This window comes from Chaetodon trifascialis, chromosome 10 (assembly GCF_039877785.1).
Source record: "Chaetodon trifascialis isolate fChaTrf1 chromosome 10, fChaTrf1.hap1, whole genome shotgun sequence".
In the NCBI taxonomy this organism is placed as follows: Eukaryota; Metazoa; Chordata; class Actinopteri; order Chaetodontiformes; family Chaetodontidae; genus Chaetodon; species Chaetodon trifascialis.
Genome location: NC_092065.1, coordinates 3,938,795 through 3,962,516, shown reverse-complemented (window position 1 = coordinate 3,962,516; position 23,722 = coordinate 3,938,795). Strand labels below are relative to the sequence as shown.

Genomic DNA, 23,722 nt, shown 5'->3' with positions numbered 1-23,722 from the left:
TGTGTGCGTGCATGTGTATGCGTGTGTGTGTGATTGCATGTGTGTGTCAAAAAGGGAAGGTAAAACGACAGATTCAAAGCCATATATACTGTACATCTTGGGGTAAATGTATGGAAAGATGCTGCCATAACCAGGAGGGTGGACTCTGCTACAGGACATCCTGGCAGAGAACAGGACCTCCAATCTAAACTGACATGGCATTTTGCCCTCTCTTTCTCTCTCTCTCTCTCTCTTCTCTCTCTCTCTCTCTCTCTCTCTCTCTCTCTCACACACACACACACACACACACACACACACACACACACACACACACACACACACACACACACACTCACACACACTACACCACACTTGCATCTGGAAATGTGCCCCCATCACACCACACGCCTCATATTTTGGTGCAGAGCTAAGCAAAATAAGAGGTAAATCTACTTTCATGCTAAGCTGTAAAATATTAACTTAGGTCTGAAAAAAAGACATGAAAAATAAAAATCTGAATCAATATTTAAAGATGTAGCAGCACATGTTAGCAAAATTAGCAGATTGTAAAAAATCAAAATTAAAAGAAATGTGGCAAATATTTAAGACTCAATTTGGAATATTCTGACCCTTAACATTTGAGGTGTCTTAATATGGAAACTGAAGAGTTTGAGTAACCAAAGAAAAATCTGTAGTTTTTGTAAACAGTTTTCACAGTGCCATTAAGACCTCAATTTGTCCAGTTAACATGAAAACAACTCCCATCAGGTCATGTGACTATGAAAGTGTGCACAGCAGTGCTTGAACATGTGAATCTACACCATTGCATTTTTTTGAATTTACAGCAACTGGAAACTTGCTGGTGAAATCAAACTAATTCTACTAAAACTAAAGACTCTATATGAATGACATCTAATGCTCCTGGGAGGAAGAGTCTCTTTTATGACTGTTAAAGGGGGGGTGGTCCAATGGGAGAACTGTTATTTTACTGGGTGTCAACATTCAGCATTTTAACACTGCTTATTTTTCAAAACATACTGTGGTTGTGCCAGTATTAACTTTAGCTTGAATTATGTTAGTGTAGCAGCTGAGCATGCTGTGGTCAGCGCAGGTTAATTTCACCTGTCTAGTCTAAAATATTTTTAGAACGGTGTATTTTGAGCAGCACAGATGCTACTACATGATCATAGAAATATTATAGGAGTGTGTCTCTATGATCCTCTCGTTCTTCTGTGGCTACACGTATCTACTTGTCACTTTTATCATGAAGGTGACACTGTTCTATAGAGTAAATAGGCTGCAAGAGATAATGGAATTAAGTATTCATAATATACAATTTATACAGTATAATAGATCCAAGATTGACTGGCAGGACTGAGACAAAAAGATGCAATCACAAATCTGTCTGCTACTTCAGCACCACGGATGGCGTCGCAGAATTATTAATACACAGCACAGTTAAGATACTGATATGTCAGAGCCATGGTCGCGATTTCTTTGAACACAACAGCCAAACAAGTACACCCCTTCCTTCAGTGCTCCTTCAGAAGCTACACCACCTGAATTTGCGGATGTCCAAAGACTGGGCTAGCTGACCAAAAGAACAGCCAGCTTGCGGACCATGACGAGATACTAGCTAAATTTAACAAAAGGTGTGTTGGATTAGAATAGCTGACTGCACCTTTAATTACAACCAGCAGCCATTTAGCTTAGCATAGCACAGAGACAAGACTGGAAACTTGAAACAAGTGGCTCCATCCAAAGGTTACAAAATCTCTGAAGTTCAATAATCAACACATTATATCTCGTTTGGCTAATTCAAATTCAAATCATAATTCAAAATCCAAAGTGTGAAAATGACAAGTTGACATTCGACAGGTTTTGTTAAAAAGTTAGATATAGCGTGTGAATTAGTCAGCTTCAGAGGTGCTTTTGTTAACTTTGGATTGATCCAGGCTATCAGTTTCCCCCTGGTTGCAGCCTTTATGCTAAGTGAAGCTAACTAGCTATCAGCTGTATCCTAATATTTATATGAGATATGAGAGCAGGATTGTCACCAGAAAGCACGCAGTATAAGCATATTTACTAAAATGTCATATAAAATTCCTTTAAGGTCTGGTTGGGTTAGGTATAAACACTGCCTGAGTAAAAGATCATGGCTGCAGTTTAAAGAAGATCTACACTGACTATTGGTGGAAAATAGGAAATGAACAGCTGTCTCCTTTCTACCCCGACCTCCTATAACAGTAAAGTGTTATTTGCTCTTTTGATTCTGACAGATATGAGTAGTAAATCACAAGGCATCTTGAGGTATTTGTCGGGTTAACATGACTATAGTTTATTTCAGATCAAACAAATGACTAATGCTGCTTTAATAAGCTGATAAACCAGCCAGCATGCAATTCACTGTCATGATGCAAAGCAACTGTCTGTTAACTAAGCTGTCCCTGTTTGATTATACTGTACATTTTTACATCAAGTGTCTGAGGTCCCAGGACTGAAAACCTGGTTAATGTTTTTGTGTAGACAATATTTTATTACTTGCCATTTTAGCTTTAGAAGCTGAAAAATATCTGATTAACTGATAAAAAGTAGAAGAGAAGAAACATCAGGTGAGGTTAACTATGGAGCGCTGCATTAAGAAAAGCAAACCAGCGTGCTTAAAACCACTAATGACTGGTGAAATTAAGAACCTGAGCTTCAAAGAAACTGCCCAATGCTGTCCATTCGGTCTTGATCAATTTCAGATCAATCCCACAAGAAGCATTTTGAAGATGCTACAACTCTCATTCATGGCTTCTTCTGGCATCGTCTCCACAGCAACGGCTGATGAGGCTCATGGGTACCATAGAATTACTTTTGGGTACTGTGATGCCAGTCAGCAAAACTGACAGAAAACAATGTCTTTTTTTTTTTTTTTTAAATCTAAGTGAAGCAGTTCTGACTATCTAACAGGGCATGTGATCATTTTACTGCCTACGGGAGGCTCCCAAGCTTCTGTGAGGAGCAACACTGGCTTACTCTCAGAAGTAAATGCAACATTTTCCCACACCCAGCATCTCTCCAGTGACTTTATAGATAAATGATTATGGGACCATTCAGTCATCACTGTCATACCTGCAGCCATCATGGTTAGAACACATGCCGGTCCACAGACCACCAAGTGCTGCTGTCACTTCACTGCTGTGGCCTCGCTTGCACCTAGACCTATGTAAAAAAGAAATAATAATAAAAAGAAATCAAAAAGGAGAAATCACTTTTTATCAACTTTCATTAATTCCACTAAAACACACTGAGCTGGTTCATGCTCGCAACTTGTTGTCTTCTTCTCTCATTTCTTTGGCTTCAAAATCAAGACTTCCAATAGTAAAATTTAAAGACAGAACCAATTAAGAATTGAACGTGCGATTAAAGGCAGTGAAACATTTCACATGTGCACTTATTTAGAATCAGCAGTGTTCATTTGGGCAGAAACAGGACATGGACACAGTAAATTAAGCTCAAGTCAGCAGCTAAGTGGCTGTTGTTCTGTGCGCAGCTCAACCGACTCAACCTGCTTCAGCAGCACAAAGAGGAGCAAAATCACAACATGTGCATCAGTAAAATATACTGTTCATGTGTCTGCTGAATGAAACAAGCTGAAGAGGAGCAGAACCAACTCACCAACCTAAAAATTATGATATTATATTAATTTGCAATATTTTCTTTCAACAAGTGAAAAAACTGTCATTAATAAGTTCATTTGTTTAAGCACATTTCAGTCTGATCTTTGAAATTCTGCTTCAATAAATAACATTTTTACTTGTTTCAAGAACTATAGAATACAAAACTAAAATTATGCAGCATATTTACTTGAGCAGATTTCATTTCAGGCATATAAGAGGAAGCCCACAGATTTAAAAATGTGTCTCACATTTAAGGAACCAAAGATTTACTAGGTCTATTCAACCCTGAATCCCGAACCTGCTCAACCAGCCCTGCGTTTACCTCCTCAGTGCCTGACTAGTCAAGTGATGGGAAACACTATGTAATTGGGATTTTTGGCTAGAACTCGAAATCTGTATCATGAAATCAAGTTTCTGCTTTAATCTAAGAAACTTTCATTTGCAAGATTAAAAAAACAAACTTTAAAAGCTGTCAGGAAAAATAAACCTAGAAGGGACTGGCCAGGAAACAACACAACAAACAAACAAACAAACAAACAAACAAACAAACAAACAAAACACTAAATTTCCACAACATGAAAAACAAGGTTCAAACCAGGGCTGCTGGACTCTGATTTCAGATTTATCAGATATAACATTTTTGTCCTGAACACATACACACTATTAAAATTTAACACTTGAGGTTCAGTCACCTGCTACATCTGCCCTGAGAGTGAACAGAAAACTCAGACAACCTGCAGTTTTTCTGGAAGCAGTCATGTCTGATCTGACACGGAAGCCAAAAATGGCCATGCTTGATTATTATTATTTTTAATCCTGTTAACTCAAGATCATTTTATTATCTTGAGATAACAATGTTTGTTTTCTTGCCATAATGGGGTAATTTATCTCGTTATCCCGAGAAAACAAAAGGAAGATTTCTTGAGATTTTGGGATAATTATGGAGAGCTGGAGAACGAGCGTCTGATTCATTTGATCACACCTGACTTCAACATTAAAGATGGACGCCTGTTGCCAAGAGAACAATACTGAGAACATGATAAGAATGCAGCTCTTTCATTGGTGCATTGTTTGTGGCCGTGTATCACGGTGTTTCATGAGCTTACATATGTTAACTTTGTTACACGGTGCATTACAGTATTATAGCATTACAGTTGAAACGGTTGCAATTTGGTGAGGTTCAGGCAACAAAACATCTTGGTTAGCTTTAGGAAAAGATCATGACTTGGGTAAAAACAAATACGTACATAGGTATGAACTGTAAGTACCAGTAAACAAAGAATGAATGTAGTATAAAGAGTAACCAAGGAAGGATTTCTGGGCGGATGGTTGGCTGAAACACAGGACTTTTACACAGGCAGATGGGGTTTGTTTCCCAACTTCTTTCCCTTTTCAGCCATCTTAAATATCCTGCGACTATCAGAGGAAACGGAAGTACAAATCTACCGTGTGTAGACCAATCACATTGCCATCTTTTGCATACTTACTACATAGAGTTAACATTTTTAGCAGTTTTTGCCCTGGAACACGGCCACAACCACAACTCATTCGTAGCTGAACAGTACAGTTACATGCACTCGCCTGTTATCTCTAACAGAAAGAAAGTTTTGGACCTTGATTGAAGTACAGTCTGATGCGCTGATCAGTAATGGATACTCCTTGATCTGACATTTTCATCTTAAATCAGTTGTCAAGACGCCATCTGTGCATGCTGGCACGGCACTCCTGAACTCTGATAAACATTATGAGTAATAAGAGGGAACAACCTTTTGTTTTCTCATGATAATGGGTTGATCATCTCATTATCTCGAGATAAGAGAGCTTGTTTTTTAGAGATAACCAAATAATTAACTTCTCGAGATAACAGCATTAAAAAAATAACTGCGAGCACAGCCATTCTCAGCTTCCGTAATCTGACGAGAAGCAAAGCAGCATAATTTAAGGAATGTCTTTACTGTGAAGTCAAAGATCTCCAGAAAAGGAGCTTGAAAAAGTTTTTACACATTTTAAACCTTTTTATCTCTTTTTTAAGTTGTGTCTGGTTTTGTGTCTTTTGATTGACACAAAATGTAAAAGAAAAAAATGTTTTATTAGCACATGAAGGTGGAGGCCAGTGTATCTAAGAGAGGGACCCTCTGCAGGGGAAGTGTGGATGTACATTAATCATACAGCATGAAGAGGGGAGGATAAGGAGAGGCAAAAGGAGGAGAGTAAAGAAGGTGCTGAAGGTTGGTAGAAGAAAGAGGAGAAACTGAAGCAGGAGAAGGTAAAGAAGAAGGAGGAGGAAGAGGAGAACTCATCAGCCGGGTTTCAGTCAGTCAGTCAGTCAGGATTTCCCCTCTGTCAATCCTCACCTCAGGCCCCAGAGAGACGGAGTGAATGAGAGAGGAGGATAAAGACGGAGTGAGGGGGAGGGAGAGAGACAGGGGAGGGAATCACAAGTGAGACGGAAACTTTGAGACAGAGGCAAAGAGAAACGGGGGAGAAAAGACAGGGGATGGTGGGAAAAATAAACCAAAAACTGAGGCGAGAAAAGCAAAATGAAAGAAACCAGCAAGAAATGATAGAGAGCAGGGACAATGGTGATCAAGACAAATGGATCAGGTGAGAGCTGCAGATGGTACCAGTGCATGTCACCACATCAAAGTTAGAATCCTGAAGATTTTCATGCTATCAAACACATTTTTGATATTACCTACTGTCTGCCTTTTTCTGCAATAGCTGGTCAAAATATTTACATTTTGTATATACTTCTTCACGAAGTTTTACAGGAAGTGTAATCCAGCTCACTTTTAACACACTGACATCTGCCTCGCTGTTTCCTCTTTACAGCTCGTCAGATTTGCACTTGCTTTAGTTTTTAATTAATATTATTTTACTCATCTGCCTGCAGGGGATTGTGCATTTGGTCATGTGTGTGTGTTCAGGTGCCCGTGTGTGTGTTCAGGTGCCCATGCAAGCATATGTCCTCAGCTAATCTCTCACACTACTGGACCCATCAGCCTGATATTTTTGGTACACATTTTGTTGTACTTATGGTTGTTATTGTGATCTGATGTTGTCTTGTCTTGGTCATAGTTGAATGAAGGTCATATATAAATACTGTTTATACATTTATGACTGTATGCTCAAGGACCTCTCATGGTTGCATGGCTGCTCTGTTTTGTAAGCCACTGGTTGCTGAGTCCTCACTCCTGTTAACTGACCAGTAGGAGCTACAAGTGGTCAATGACCGCTGCACCCACCTGCCCCCACACACACCTGGCGGATATCTGCACTTTTCTGAGTGTGCTCTACTAGTTTTGCTTTTGGTTCTGTTCATGTAAATAGAATATTTGGTTCCAAGTAGGAACCGGATCAAAATGGCGGGTACCGGGTACCCATTAAAAATATTTACTTTCGGTTCTGCTTATCGGTTCTTGGATGCACTTGTAACCTTATTTTACAATGGCTGCGTGTCTGCCAGGACCTGTCTGCCAGGAGTCAGGACCTGTCTGCTACGTGACTATGTCACGCATTCACGCTGACTTCAACACGCCGGAGACCAAAAAAAAAAAAAAAAAATGGAGAAACAAGAGGAAAAAGCTGTGGCTAACTGGGCTAACTATGGACCATGGAAAAGAGATGAAAAAGGAAAGTGCAACATATGTCATAAGCTAATTAGCTGCAAGACAGGTTGCACGTCAAATTTGACGAAACATTTACGACTGCATGGCATCGACCTGAAAGACTGTACAGTGTTTGATGTACTGCGGTCGTCAACACCTGACACAGCCAGTGCTAATGTTGCTACAAGCAGCATTAGCACCTAGCCAGCAACCCCAACAGAGACACTGTTCACGTTGGCGAAAAAGAGGCTGACAAAAGAGAAAACTGAGGAGTGTCACCGTGCGGTAACAAAGTTTGTAGTCAAAGGACTACATCCTTTCTCAGTCGTCGAGTCTCCATCATTCAGGTAAGTTAAATTATGTAATGTTGCCCATTTCCATCCTAATTCCTGTGGCAAAAATACCGTATTTCATATTGTGTAGGCTATGTTTCCCTGCAAACTTCAATGACATATGAACTATAAAACGAATGACCTTGTTCAGAATTAAATCAAAACAAATCTATAAGTAAGGGATAATGCCGACAAGGTGTCCATTATTAGAAATGAATGGACGATGCGGAGGTTGCTTCCGCCACAGCTGTTATATTAGACCTAATCAGTGGAGAGAAGTGAGATGATTGCTTAACATTATGTTATGTGATACAAAATATCATTTCAGAGGGCAAGTGCACCTCTTACCGCTTGTGTGTGTCCAGAGGTTGATGCAAAATTTTGCTTCAAAGAATCAAAGTCCACAGATAGTTTCCTAAATCATTTTTATTGCAAGAAATATTATCCACCATTCACTCTGTATCAAGCAAGTAAGTAAGTAAGCCAGACAGAAAAACAGGCGACGAACTATTTAAAACTAAATGCAACATTGCCGTTGCTCATGAATGTCTTGCCATTGTGATAAATAAACTGTGAAATAACTTATGGTAACGTATGTTCTTGAGTTTCTGTTGCCACGGTTACCAACTAGCATTTGAACCAGAGCAATAATTTAGAACAATCAGGCTATTTGACAGGAACTTTTTTATAGGTGTCCTACAACACTTTTCAACGGACACCCTGCAGCCAATCAGAATCGAATATTCACCCAGACCATGGTATAAAATAGAATAAACACAATACAGGCATTCTCTATTCATTTAAAATATTTTCAACTCTTGCAATTGTGTATTTTTGCCACTGCCACACTGTATTACTGATTTCCTAACAAAAAAACAATGTGATTTAGGTTGGAATTGGACGAGGTTTAAGTTTGTACAATAAAATAAAAGATATGATGCTAGAAAACTTGTATAGTAACAGTTTTTTGGAATCGAAATAAGGAATCGTTAGGAACCGGAATCGATAAGCAGAATCGGATACCCATCCCTAGTTGCACACCTCCAATTCCTCAGTAAGGTAACTTTACTGTGCAGAGCATGAAGGCACATCACTGTCGCATTTTATCTTTGAATGATGTCTTTATGAAAACGTGGTTTGGCTTGGCTGCACTGTAAACTAACAGTTGCTCTTATTTCTGACAAAGTTGATGCTTCTGACTGCTGACTTCTGTTGCTGCAAAGTTGCTAAGAACTTTATCCGGTTTCCCAATTACCAATGATTTTCTAAATCTTTACAAGGTTTTTATACAACTTGAACCCTATTCTACACTTGCTATCTAAGGAAGTGTGATACCCCCATTTTCCTGACTGTTTTTATGTAATTCAATTATCTAAACTCTTATTTATGACAAATTTTATGTTTCCCTCATTTGTTGAATAGAAGAACTGGTTTGTTCACATTATTTTTTTTGCCAAATTTGAGGCACGCAGACTGAATGCTGATGAAAATAAGGTCTCAGTTCTTGTCCACTTAGATCTAAGTGCAGCGTTTGATACTATTTACCAGGATATCTTAATCAATCGTCTTGAACAGTTGGTTGATTTTTCAGACTGTGTGTTGAACTGGTTTCAAACTTACATCAAAAGGAGATAGTCTTTTTTCTTTCTTGGAGATCATGTTTTGGGGTTGCACAAGGCAGCTTCCTCAGCCCATTACTGTTCTCACTATACATGCTGCCACTTGGTGATGTCATTGGAGATCACAGCATACGTTTCAATAGTTACACAGATGACACACAGCTGTACATCTCCGCTGAACCAAATGATGCTACAGCTATAGACTCCATCACTAAATGTCTTTCAGCAAGAAATCAATGGATGAGCAATAACTTTGGATGTAAGTGTCAAGTTCCACATCAACAAGGTGACAAAAACTTCATTTTTTCCCCAGGGCTAAAGTGTGACCATTTATAAATCAAAAAGATGTTGTAAAATTGATTCATGCCTTTACTTCAAACGGATTCGATTAATGTGACGCACTATTTACTAGCCTCCTGAAAAAACACACTGGGAGACTTCAGTTCATTCAAAACCAGAACCAAGAGGAGAGAATACATTAGTCCAGTTTTAGATGCTTTGCGCTTGCTTCCTGAAACATTCAAAATTGATTTTAAGGTCCTCCTTGTATCCAAAGCAGTGTAGTTTACAGAGGCCCAAAATTTAACCAAAATGCTGCTGCTAAAAACAGCTGTGAAAGATTAAACAGTCCTGATGTTCCTCTATCTGCCTTTTATCCATCCATCCATCCATCCATCCATCCATCCATCATCTATACCGCCTATCCCTTTCGGGGTTGCGGGGGGCTGGAGCCTATCCCAGCTACAATGGGCGAGAGGCGGGGTACACCCTGAACCGGTCGCCAGCCGATTGCAGGGCCACATGCAAGGACAAACAAACATTCACACTCACACCTACGGACAATTTAGAGTCATCAGTTAACCTAATGAGCATGTTTTTGGTCTGTGGGAGGAAGCCGGAGTACCCGGAGAGAACCCAGGCATGCACGGCTGACCCGGGGATCAAACCGGCAACCTTCTTGCTGTGAGGCACACGCACTACCTGCTGCGCCACCGTGCAGCCCATCTGCCTTTATGTTAAAGTAAATGATTTGCCTGATTACAAGGACTGTTTGACCATGACAACGAATATGATGATTTTCAAGCAGTGGGGCGTCTGAACTGGTCTGTGCAGCACATGTTATCCTCTATTCATCTGTATATCGTCTCAGTACAGCTCAGATCAAACATGCTTGATTTTAATGACTGAAAACAGGTGCAAAGCTGAAAATAACAAATTTGTGGTAGTTAATGGCAAAAGTATGACCACAGTGTGCAGCCAACTCAGCAGTAAATTCCTAAATTAAAAAAACCCAAATATTGCTGAAATATCTTTTCCCATACAAGCTGATTTGACTGCAGCTAAAAGTCTGTATTTCACCATGAAGCACTTTGTAACTGTGTTTCTTTTCGAACCAAATTAGACATCTAGATGTCTTTTAACCTGCAAATTACCAAAATGATGCCTGTTGGGAGTCTCAAGTCCTCAAACGTGTGTCAGGTAACTTATTTTGAGTTTTTTCTTCTTCAAACTGAGCAAAACACTTTATGTCTTTAAGTCTTAAGATACGAGCACAAACACAAATGCCTCAACAACATGATAATTTTCAGTCAATACTGCAGGAATACAGAGAATTCAACAGCAAATATTATCCATTGTGAGCAAACTCTAGTGTCTGTTTTTGTGGTGAAATGACAATGTATACACACACGCACACACACGCACTCACACACACACTGTGACTGATTGACCTCTATGACTGACGGACAAAGACAGTATCAAAGAAATAAGAGTGTGGATAAACGGAATTATGTCTTGCATCGTGTGTGTGTGTGTGTGTGTGTGTGTCATTGTGTGTGCAGGCCCACAGTTCGGGCGTATAAAATGTTGCTCAGCTAAAAATAAATAAAGGGCTCGGGAGAGGAGCGAAAAGCATTGTGCACTGTGAGTCACGACCAGGAGTGGTGGTGACGATACCCCCCTTCCAAACACACACACACACACACACACACACACACACACACACACACACACACACACACACACAATATCACACCTTCTCCTTCCCATTCAAATGCTGACAGGGAGAGTACCGGTTCTCAACACCAAGAGATCAAGACCTCCAGAAACTCCAAAAGACTTTTCTTAACACACACACATATGCAGCCACACACAAGCATTTTAAAAAAATTAAACAAATCAACCCAAACACGTTCACATTCAACATTTCTTCATGTCTCCACAGTCACGTAAAAAAAATACGTTTACACACAACACATACTGACAACATGAAGCCAAGACAGAGACAGACCATAATATCCAGTCAATGATCTTCACACGACAAACAGGACACCGTGACATCTGTCCTTAGATTTTCAGAATCTGAATGTACAGAAAAACATTCCTTTCTGTGTTTTGCCCATAGAGCTTTTCATTAAAGTCAAACTTACACCACTTTTATGCTTCTTACTGTGATTCATAACAAAGTCTTTACATTAAACAGACACACGGCAGCCAGAAACAAAAGATGAACACAGAACACAACACAGAAAAAACTGTGTTATCCCAATTTTAGTGGGTGTCGCTGTTTGCGGACACAGACCTGATTGATACCCAAAAATCATAGAAAATACAAATTATATTACTCCTACAAAGGATGAGTCATATTCGATATGTGTGTGTCCACTGCAAGACAATATATGCTTTCAGATCTAAATGTGTAATTTTTGAGTTAGCGATTCACTGTGCTGTCATTAAAGAGATATTCCACCACTTTTTTTAAGCAATTACTACATTTCAATTTAAGGAGAACACAGTAATGATTGCTCTTGTCCTCTTAGTGAGTGCAACACATCACAAAGATCACTAAAACACATTCCCTAATGTTAGAAGAGTCTTAGCTTTTACGTTGGACAATAAAACTGATTCAGTCGTGTCTGCATGAGGAAAATGATGTGAATGGGATCTGGACCCTCTATGCCCTAACTTTACATCAAAGCTGTGTATATTTTAAATATTTTTGGGGACAAAAGTAGTTGATGTTGTTATACTCCCAGCAGAAAAAAAAGAAAACTCATCAGCTACTTCATGTGACTGACTAAAATCTCAATTCGTCCTAGGTTTGGTTAATGTCAGACTCATGAAAAAATGTCAATCTCTGACTAAAACCCTCCACTCCAGAGCTTGTCCTCCTCCAGTTTTCAAAGTACTCATTTTCTGATTTAATAGGGAAATACCACTTGTATAAAGAACTCATTTGTTACTCAGTTATTCCTGTGCTTTTGGACAGATCAATCTATATTTGTCAGCTTGCACATCTCAAACCAGAACCTGGAATGGAATGCAGTTTTGTTCGTCCTCTTTCTAAAAAACATTTTCCATCCTCCATGTCAGTCATGCCATTTTCTGCATGCGTGGAAACATTTTTAGGTCAGTTTTCCAAAAACCTGTTTAGGCAATTCTCCATCTTCTGCAGTTTCTGTGTTTTTCTCTCCAGAATAAAACTTTAAGCTCCATCCACACAGTTAAAGAAAGAAAATAACTCCACCTGCTTCAGTCTGAAAAATTAAACTGAAATGAATGCTTGACACACACGCACCAACAAGTGATTTTCACATCCATCCATTATCTAAACCGCCTATCCCTTTCGGGGTTGCAGGGGGCTGGAGCCTATCCCAGCTACAATGGGTGAGAGGCTGGGCACACCCTGAACCGGTCGCCAAGGACAAGGACAAACAAGCATTCACACTCACACCTACGGACAATTTAGAGTCATCAATTAACCTAATGAGCATGTTTTTGGTCTGTGGGAGGAAGCCGGAGTACCCGGAGAGAACCCACGCATGCACGGGAAGAACATGCAAACTTCACACAGAAAGGCCCCGCCTGACCTGGGGATCGAACCGGCAACCTTCTTGCTGTGTGGCACGCGCACTACCTGCTGTGCCACCGTGCAGCCTGATTTTCACATCTTCTTCTTCGTCTTAAAGGTGCCACTCCATTCAGTTTTCACTTGATTTGGATTGTATGGAGATTTTTTGTTTTGTTACAAACTGAGTAAATTTTAAGTATAGACTAATTCAAAGGACATAAACCTGCTGAGTGCCCAATTATGAGCTCAGTGAGGGAGCCAATCAGGAGTAGGTCCAGATGTGGCATTCACGACTGTTAGAGCCCCAACACACAGAGGCAACCCAAAAAAATCACACCAACAAATCCCAGTCACCACCTCAAGTTTCCTCACATATGTTTTTTTTTTTAAATTTGATCTCAAACTCACCAAAAAGACGACGGCCAGCAACCACTGGTGTGTATGTACTGTTTGTTCCGCAGCGATGAAACCAAAGCCAACTTGCAGTCTCCAAAACAATGGTGGAAAGCAGCATTGTGTTGCACTGGTGGGCGTATCCCATGCAGTTTATGTGCTATTGGTGTGTTGATGTTCCTACAACATCATAATCAACATTGCTCCAGGACTGCAGTGACAAAGTCCATATCAGGTGGGTGGGATCATGGTGGATGAATAGACCAAGCATATGCTTTTAACCTGGGAGACTGGGGTTCATGTCCTGTGTGGAAATTCTTGTTGACTTATTGGTTTTAGACTTAGTTCATGCACTACTTTCAGTTTTCTGTCGCAGCTCCGAGATATCAGTTTGTGCATTGATGGAGAAAGGAGAAACCACAGTAAATGGCTGAAATCACTCATTTTCTAAGCTAATCAGCCAGTCAGCCAGCTCTTGCTTGCTGACTGCTTCCAACATAAATTGGCTGAGAGGCTGCAAAAACCGCCAGTGAGGCCAGGTTAAAGGCAAAGGTGAGTTTTTGTAGTATTAACTTGTTTTTCCCCAATTCCATTGTCATAGTAAATATAATTGCTGCCTCAGTTATATAACTAGGCAATGTATACAACAACATGAATTAATATACATACAAATGTGCTTAACATACATGAGCTGCATATAGTCTAAGAAATTACACAACCCTCCATAATAGCAAATGACATGAAGTTTTAAACTGATTTTGAAGCTAGAAGAAGAACCTTGATTCCAAAAAAGTTTGGACACTGTTTAAGCATAAATAAAAACAGAATGAATCATGTGCAAACAAACTGTGTTTAACAACAACAGTTTTATGAAGTCTTACTGAGCTCATGTGTTAATCTCCTTTATCAAATCACGTGTTCACAAAGTGGTGAACCTCACTCCATCCTCGCTTGTGAGCAACTGAGCCTTTCCAGGATGCCCCTTTCATACCCATTCATGATGCTATCACCTGTTACCAGTCAACATGTTTATCTGTGGAATGATCCAAACAGGTGTTTTTGGAGCATTCCACATCTTTCCCAGTCTTTGAAATGTGTTGCTGTATCAGATTCAGGATAAGCAGATATTTACAAAAATCAGTGAAGATGATGAGGTAAAAATTTTTGTTGAAACTTAGCTATAAAGACTCTAAAGGACTCTAACTGAAGAAACCAATCAGTTTGTGGTACAACTAGGTCTACTTTCCTATTTTCCTGAAGCATCTTGATGCATCTCAACAGTCTTGGGACAGTTGAGTTTTGAAGGAGTGCAAAACTTCATTTCAAAGAATAATCCTTATGGCGATTATTTAAATCCATTGTATGTATGTGTGTCTTTGTAATTTCTTTTACCAGAGGAAGTTCATTTTAACAACTCATTAGGCACAACAAGTGAGCATTTGCCATCGTAGGTTAATCTCTTCATATATAGGTTTGATATCTAATGTAAAGCCAAGTAAGCCTTAAAATCACTGCATCACTGCAACAGCAGCAGTGTTTCTGGCTTCTTCTGCTGGGGACAAACACAAGAACCAGAGCTCATACGTGGGAAGCCAGCGAGAGATCATCCTTGCTGCTGTAGCAGTAGGGACTCCTCCTGGTTGACGACTCTTTAGGAGTTTGCCCAAGCCCTTGATGTGTTTTCTGATCTGACGGCATCGACTATTTTATCTGCATCTTCCAAGACTGTTTTAAACCACTGCTGAAAAATCTCTTTAATGATGTGAAAACGATACATAAAAAATGGTTAGAGTTAGGGAATGATTGTGGTCATGCTATAAAAAAATAATGTCGGCTGTGGATGGAAGTGTGAAACATATAGTGGTCTCCAATGATGAAGTGTTTTCTTGACCCATCCATCGCTCTGTAACAGCATCACCTGACGTCCTTCTTGGCTCAAATTATGACAATTATGGCTGTTACAGGGCTTTTTCACTTGAATGTAAACATATGTCATTTTGGGGCACCTGTCATGTTTCCAGGGATGATAATCTTGATATAACAGCTTGAACCTCAGCATATTTTACCACCTGCTTGTAAAACTCTGTCTACACATTGCAGTCTATACCATGCTAAGGCCAACAGTGGGAGTTAGCCGCAACAAAGGCTGCAGTGTGAGCGGACCGGGTCAGTCCAGCTGGCTGAAAAATGGGAAAGTAGGGTTTCAACAAAATCTCATTCATGATCAATTGGGTGGATGTGGCGCTTCCTTGGTTTTTGCTGGTCTTTTGAAACTGAAAAACAGTTTTCAATTGTCCCATAAACCATACATTAAAATCAGTGTGTGTGAAGATAGTTGTACAGTTGTACCTGGTGATATATTCACACCAGGCTGGAACAGTTCTAAACAGCTGTGTTCACAAACAAGCCGTTACTTTTTCTGCCACCTACAAAGAAATGTCAAAACAAACCTGAGCAGAAGACTTTTCTCTGAAAAGCGGCTCTGAGATTGGCCATGGCTTGAAGCTGACAATGAGCGCTTTGAAATGTGGTGTTAAAATATGTCATTCGTGTTCAGATCTAGTAGACAGAGCAGGTGCGTTTTATACAGGCTCAGGCTTGATCCATCCATGGTGGATGTTTTCCAGGCTAAGGCCCTGCAGAGCTTTCCAGATGTAGTCCTGTAGTATGGAATCAGATTTGTGTCAAAATAATCAAACAAAATTTCTGCAGTATCAAACAAAAATAAAAATTTGAGAGAATAAAACTCACTGAAGCAAAAAACATGTCGTCTCAAAAGTAAAACTTGTAACTTGCAAACAAATTATTTGTGCAATTGAGTAAACTATTGGTCTTTTACTTTTGTCATATCCTCTGTTCCTTTCTCACTGCTCAGACTTTTGCTCTCACCGGCAGCTTTGCGGTCACGCTGCCAGCTCTCTCGTTTGCGCTCCCTCAGACGCAAACATACTGGGCAAGACCGCCAGCCTCAGAGGGACTTCACAGGTAATGTCAATAATAACGTGCATAGCTATTATTAATTTCATAAAATCGAACCATTTTACAGTATACATATCTTGGACTCAAATATTTACACGAACCTCTCACGTGGGCGGGCTTTTTCAGAAGTGCGTCGCCATTGGCTAGTGAGTTTTTGAGTGACAGCTCAGTGCCCGGCGATTCCTCCAACTGCGCATGCGCATGCCCCAGACGCAACCATGCTGGGCAACGCCGCCAGCCCCGGAGAGACTTCACTGGCAAAGCTCTCAGGTCTCACCCATTGGGCGTGAGACACACGCATTTCAACCCATTCACATGCTCACACGCCATATCTTGTGTTTCTCACACAGAGAAATTACCTGTCTGGGAGCCGGGAGCCGCTTTGTTTTTTTTAAGCACTGAGCAGGATGGGGAAGGGTGGGGTTACAGAAACAGCACACGCACGCACGCACACACACACACACACACACACACACACACACACACACACACTTGTACTAAGAAATGCTGAATTGAATAAATATTTTTATTTGTAATCTTTTTTATGTATCATTTATCAGATCAGACCCCCGTCCCCATCCCAACCCTCACTGCCGCAGCCAAAATCTCACTAAACTCAGTTCAGAACTTGAGAGCCCTGCACAGGTAATGTCAATAATAACGTGCTTAGCCATTATTTATTTCATAAAATCGAACCATTTTATATAATATACATTTCTTGAACTCACATACTTATTGCTTTAGCTTGCAAGATAAAGATATTTACATGCCGATGAAGCTAGCTTAGTGCAATCGTTATTGGGATTAGAAGTGAGCCAGTGCTAATTAGTTAGCACTAAACAGCTATGAAACATATAACGTTACCCCTCAAAAAATGCACTGTCCTCATAATTTTCGACCAGAGCATTAACAATCAAGCCAGATTGGGGATGAGTTAACATGAACCAGTAACTCATTGTCTCAAATGTATAATTTCACTCGTAAACCGTGCAATAAGCAGGATGACTCATCATGTCCGGGTTTACTTCTCCATATCAACCTTCTCACTCTTTCCGTGTTAACTTTACACAAAGTTACTGGTTCACATTAATTCATCCCAAATCTGGCTTGATTGTTAATGCTCTGGTCGAAAATTATGAACGAAAGCACCCCTTAACGATAGCACTAAGCTAGCTTCATCGGCATGTAAATATCTTTAGCTTGCAAGGTAAAGCAATAAATATTTGAGTCCAAGATATGTATACTGTAAAATGGTTCGATTTTATGAAATTAATAATAGCTATGCACGTTATTATTGACATTACCTGTGAAGTCCCTCTGAGGCTGGCGGTCTTGCCCAGTATGTTTGCGTCTGAGGGAGCGCTAACGAGAGAGAGAGCAGCGTGACCGCAAAGCTGCCGGTGAGAGCAAAAGTCTGAGCAGTGAGAAAGGAACAGAGGATATGACAAAAGTAAAAGACCAATAGTTTACTCAATTGCACAGATAATTTGTTTGCAAGTTACAAGTTTTACTTTTGAGAGGACATGTTTTTTTTTGCTTCAGTGAGTTTTATTCTCTCAAATTTTTTATTTTTGTTTGATACTGCAGAGGTTTTGTTTGATCATTTTGACACAAATCTGATTCCATACTGTAGCTTCATAAGGCTAAACGAAAGTAAAGCACTTCAGTTTGCTAAACAAAGTCTCATAGGAAATTCATATTTGTGTGGACAAAAATAGATGCTTCTTCCTACCATTGAATGTCCAAAACATTGTAAATTATGTGACTAACCACAACCACAGCTTTAAGCGAATCTAAACCAAGATGGCTTCGCTGAACCTTTGCCCCAATTGATAACCAAACAGAAAATTCTGTCAGCGATCACTGAAGAAATTTGGCTGCTATTTGATAAAAAAACAAAAAATCATGGTGGTCACTCTCTATAGGATATGACACAAAGATTTTAGGCTTCTGTAGAATATGTACACATTTTTGACAAAGAAATACAGATGCACCGATTATTATTATTATGATAAATGTCTCACTTCATGGTCCTTTTACAATTCTCACAGAACAAAGATTTGCATTTTTCTTTTTTCTTGTTGCTAACAAATTGCATGAAAAGACCAAATCAAACGAGTAAGTCAGCCTCACAATTCTGTGAGTTTCTGACCCTGTCTCTGACCCTCGCATCAAGTCCATTAGCTCAGACTGAAGACGGAAATCTTCAAATCTTAAAAAAAGGTAATGAATATAGAGAAGTTCATTTTTGAAGAGACCTCAGTAATTAAAACAGCTGGGCATGTAATTTTTATTGAATGTTACTCAAACAGAGGTAAATAGTACATTTGTTGGGAGCTATTTTTAGTTGCAGATTGATACACATCTGGTTCACTAGAGTATTCCCTGCAACAGGAAGAACCTGCTCTCCTTCTCAGAGCGTCAAAAACCATCACTTTGTCACATCCGTCTGTGTCTCATACACAGCACTGGGTACTCTTTAGTATCTATGTAAGATACACCAGGCTGTCTACTAACTCCACTATAAACCCTTCTGCAGCAATATTAGATGTTCAGAGTGAGGTAGTATAAAGAGCAAGAAAATCCACATATGGAGGAAGATGGGGTGTTTGGATGGGCCAAACAAACACATGTCTTTCACCTGGGAGACTGAGGCTCGTGTCTCACAGGACACCAAAACTGATCAATCTTTTCCTAAACCTAACCAAGCAGTTTTGGTGCCCAAAACTAACCAAACTGTGGCCCTTTCACGACATTAACCACGTGTCAGAAAGGTTTTCCAGCAGGAAGGCTTCCTGTCCGTCGCTGGGATGAGAATGCGTCGGAAGGCTGAAGTAGTTGCTCTGAGCATCTTATGTTGTCGTGGATGGGATTACAGGGGAGTTAGTTGAAAGCCTGGTGTGTCTCATAGAGGCTAAAGGGTACCCCATGCATCTGAATGAGACGCCGAGGGGCGTGACAAAGAGTGTCAGTATTTGACGCTCTCAGGATGACAACAGGTCGGTGGGTGTACATGGGATTAACTCCAATTAAACCATGCAACGATGGAGCTCTGTGTCACATGAGGAAATGTTATTAAATACCTGGCAACCAGACAACTTATTTTATGTTTTCCACCAAAATAGGCGAATGGGCTCCCCACCCACAGTGACTACAGCATTATTCATTCATTCATTATGTTTAGGCACGGGCTGCACTTGGTTAAAATCAGGGAGAGATTATGGTCTGTTTTATACAGAGAAAGTCAGCAGCAGTCATGATTGTTCCATTTGTGTTTATACCTCAAACTGTTCACCTGTGGCATCGATCAGATTACTTGAAAAAATGGCACCTCTGATAAGTCCCCAAAATATACATTGAAAGGCAGAAGGAGTACGATTTGTCTGTTGTGGTTTGTTGAAGCAACATTAAAAGTTGGCCCCACCTTGACATCAGAACTGCACGGCCCCTGATCACAGTTACCAAAACACAGCTCAGTGTACCACCTGGAGCCATCACACCCTGCACACTGTTATGGGCTCGGGGATACACACCCACTGTCCAAAGGGTGACACCTAGAAACATCCAGCAAAATAAGAAAACACAGGCAGAGGGGCAGGTTCTCTGCAGATACATCACAGCCACACACTTCCAGTGGATCACAAGTAACGATTGAGAGATATGTATTTGCATGAGTCTGTACATTGTTTTTTAGGAAAGCTGTACTCATCCTGCCTTTAAGAATTAAGTCAACCACATGAATCAACATGTGGTCTGCAAGAGACCGCAGCTGGAAACATCACAGCAAAGTCACACTGTGGCGGTTCTCATCCGAAAACAAGTGGATGCTTCTCTCTGTGGGATAATTTCTGCAAAGATTTATGAATAAATAAATATTGTCTATTTTTGATAATGCAGCAGATACTGTGTGTTGTGTTGTGTTGTGTTGTGTTGTGTTGTGTTGTGTTGTGTTGTGTTGTGTTGTTAGCATGCAGATTTGATCATGACCCCTGCCAGCCTATGTCTTCATAGTCGGCTGGTCTCAGTTTTAAACATGACGTCATCTCTCCAAATATAGCTTTACGCCGGTAGCTCGTATTAAACAAGACAAAAACATTTTCAGTGGATGTTTAAGAACATGGTTCATCAGACACATGCGGGGTGGCATCAGGACAGAAACGCTCTTTTTATAGTTCAGGTAAAACATACTGAATGATAACATGTAGACTATTCCCTACACCAACCCCTACAAGCCCCATCAAATCTGAAATTTACAGTAGTTATTCATGTGCTATACTTAGAGCTGTAGCGCATGTATATGATAAGATGTCATGAGTCATAAGTCATTATGGATACCTATGATTAAATTATGTTTATATCCTCTAAGCACAATATTACTGTATTTTGGAATCAGTCGATTAGCAGTGTTTAAAATCTCTGAGTTACAACAGCCAAACTAAGTGTATTACTTCACAACCAACACACCGTTAGATGATCTGATGACCGTTAAATGATGCCACTGTGTGACAGCATCAAGAGCTTGAGCAGTGGGACACAAAATACACACAGAGCAATTCCCACTATTTGATGGATGACCATTTTGCATCCCCACTTGAATCACTGGTGATAGAAATATTATTCTGAGCTCAGTGCACAGCAAGGAAGCGACAACGCAAGCATCATGTTTAAAGATGTACAAAAAAACAACACCAAGCTAGTCCTAAATAATTTCAATTAAACACCAATGAGTGAACAGACAAAATGGCTTTGTACTGTGATTTTAAAAAGTACAACACACACACACACACACACACACACACACACACACACACACACTCAAGATGGATTTCACAAGAAAATTACACCTTTTTTTTTTACGAAAAATTTCCCTCATCAATGCCATTGGTGCAAAACTGTGAGAACTGTGAGGACTCAAGTTCGCCATTTTTGTAAATCTACAATTAAAGGGTTTGTTCACCCAAATTCCTAACAAACGTATTTTCTCACGTACATCTCGTGGGATCTACCCTTCAGATATTTTTGGTTTCATTTGCTCACCACGTTTTGAGGTCCGTCTCTGAGATTGCTGCCAGCCCATCCCTGCTCACAGCGATGAAAAATCACATTTAGAAATTCAACAGCAGCATATCTTTCTGTGTTTCTGAGTCCTCACTGTGAACAGTTTTCACTGGAACTACTTTCCACTGAAGAAACAGTCTCAGAGACTACTGTTGATGGTGTGTTTTTAGGACACTGAAAATATAATTTTTCAATACTGTGAGCATCACAAACAGAATTTGATTCACCTCCATTGTCTTGGAGTCGAGGAATACCTGCATGGCTACAGTGTGTATCATGGTAGAACTGATGTTTTAAATAAATCTAGGACTACCAAACTTAACCCAAAAAGATTTACCCTAACTTTTTACAGTGATCATTTACTGAACACAGAGAACAGACCCAAACCAACTGTCAGGCCATTTTATACTGACAGCAGGTTATGTATTGAGAATGTAAATTTGTAGCATGTTCCAAAAAGCAACACAATACTGCTTTTGACATGACGATGAATTTAAAATTCATGTTTTTAGTGTGATATCACTTGGTTTGCATCCACACAGCACACACACATAAACACATACTAAAGCATCTATAGCATCCATTTTGTTGCTGCTCCCAGCCAAGAGCATATGATTGTCAAACCTACTGTGATTACCACTTCCTGTCTTAGAAGCAGGAGCTTAGAGGAGCACCTATCTGCACCATCAAACGCTTTGTAACAGGAATGTAAAATAGCTGCCATGAAACGTCTCCAACATCAGGTTAGGGCAAGCATGCTGACCCCCCAGCCAACATAGCTTACATATATCAACATGATCATATTTGCCATTTTTTATATTTTATCTCACTCTTTGATTTGCAGTGGAAATTGATAATTATTCCAATAATAAAAGCTATTGTATAGATACAAGGAGAGACCTTTTAGTAGAATACGGGAAAAAAAATTACCCTGAATTGCTGCACCAGGTCACGGCGCCCTCTGTTCGTTCCGGTAACTACAGCGTTATTACAAGGGCAAGTAAATTTAACGTGACGTCGAGGTGTTGCCTGAACTGTCTATGATATGATGACTCACACTGAGAGGTGACATAGCAGGTATTTGGGAGGGGACTTTACAGCTCCTGGTGCCAAAAACAAACAGTGTAAAGCAGACACCATGGATGTTACAGGCAGTCATAAATGCACCCTCACAACAGCTCAAATATTTCCAATAAACATTTAAAATCACTGAATAACTTTGGCCACAACATAGTGCCACAACCAACACTGACACTGAAGGCGCAGCTGAACAGCCCAGTGCGAACGGTGACCCGACAAAAAAAAGTGAATCTCTCAAGTTAAACTGCAACCAGATGACTAAATTTAGACATGACAATTGCAATATCACATTGAATGGCCTGAGTGCAGGTTTTCTGCTACATTATTAGAAAATGCAAGAACATATATATCATATGATCCGGTTGAAAAAGGTTGCGTGGAAGACAGAGGACAACAGCAAGGCATGATGCAAAATTCCGGATGACAGAGCACGCAAAATGTCGCCGGGGTCATCCCATATATGACAACAAGCCTACAAATCCTGATTAAGAATATTATACTGATAGAGCAAGACATTTGAAACACCAGGCACACAAGTGAGTGACTAATACACACTCTCCTACAGATATATCATGGGAATATTACTAGGCTTTTATTATTCATGTACAAAATACTTTTACGCATCAGCTTTGGAAGTGTTTGGCTACACGCACTGAATGTGTCAAAAATCCTCTACTTTTGAGACAACAATTCAACATATAGGTGACACAAGTGTTCTTGACATGTGTGATTTAAAGACCTACAATAAGTTAAAATGAGAGAAGAAATAGAAGAGAAGGAAATCCAGCACCACAAGCGCAGACACCAACTCCTGCTCACAAGCACCGAGCAGTCATAACGAGCCTCGCGCAAAATGCAATTTAAAGGGTGATTTGGGTTTGACGTCATCCTCTAACACATCTTAGGCCGCACAATTACCTTTCTCAGGATGAGGAAGATGGGGAGGACAAGGAGGAGGAAGGTTGGTCGGACCGTCGGTGTCTCTCTGTCTCTGCGCGCTCCTCGGTGACAACAAACACAACGTGGGTCCCCTCTTTTTTCTCTCCGGCGCACAGCTGGAGGCTTCCACGGCAGCGGCAGAGTCCACTCAGGCACACAAGTCACCTTATTTCAATCTTTGCTCTTGTTGTCGTTGTTCTCTCCTGCCAGACAGAAAGAC

General features: G+C 40.2%; 1 long non-coding RNA gene across 4 annotated transcripts in view; it reads right to left on the bottom strand.

Moving 5' to 3' along the window:
- The window catches only part of LOC139337196 (uncharacterized), a 54,910-nt gene that overhangs the window by 20,467 nt on the left and 10,721 nt on the right, over positions 1-23,722 (bottom strand). For all 4 annotated transcript variants that reach the window (XR_011602524.1, XR_011602523.1, XR_011602521.1 and 1 more), the window contains 2 exons: positions 23,482-23,705; positions 3,097-3,186 (listed from right to left, as the gene is read on the bottom strand). This is a non-coding gene — a long non-coding RNA (uncharacterized lncRNA). The remainder of the gene's footprint in view (positions 1-3,096; positions 3,187-23,481; positions 23,706-23,722) is intronic.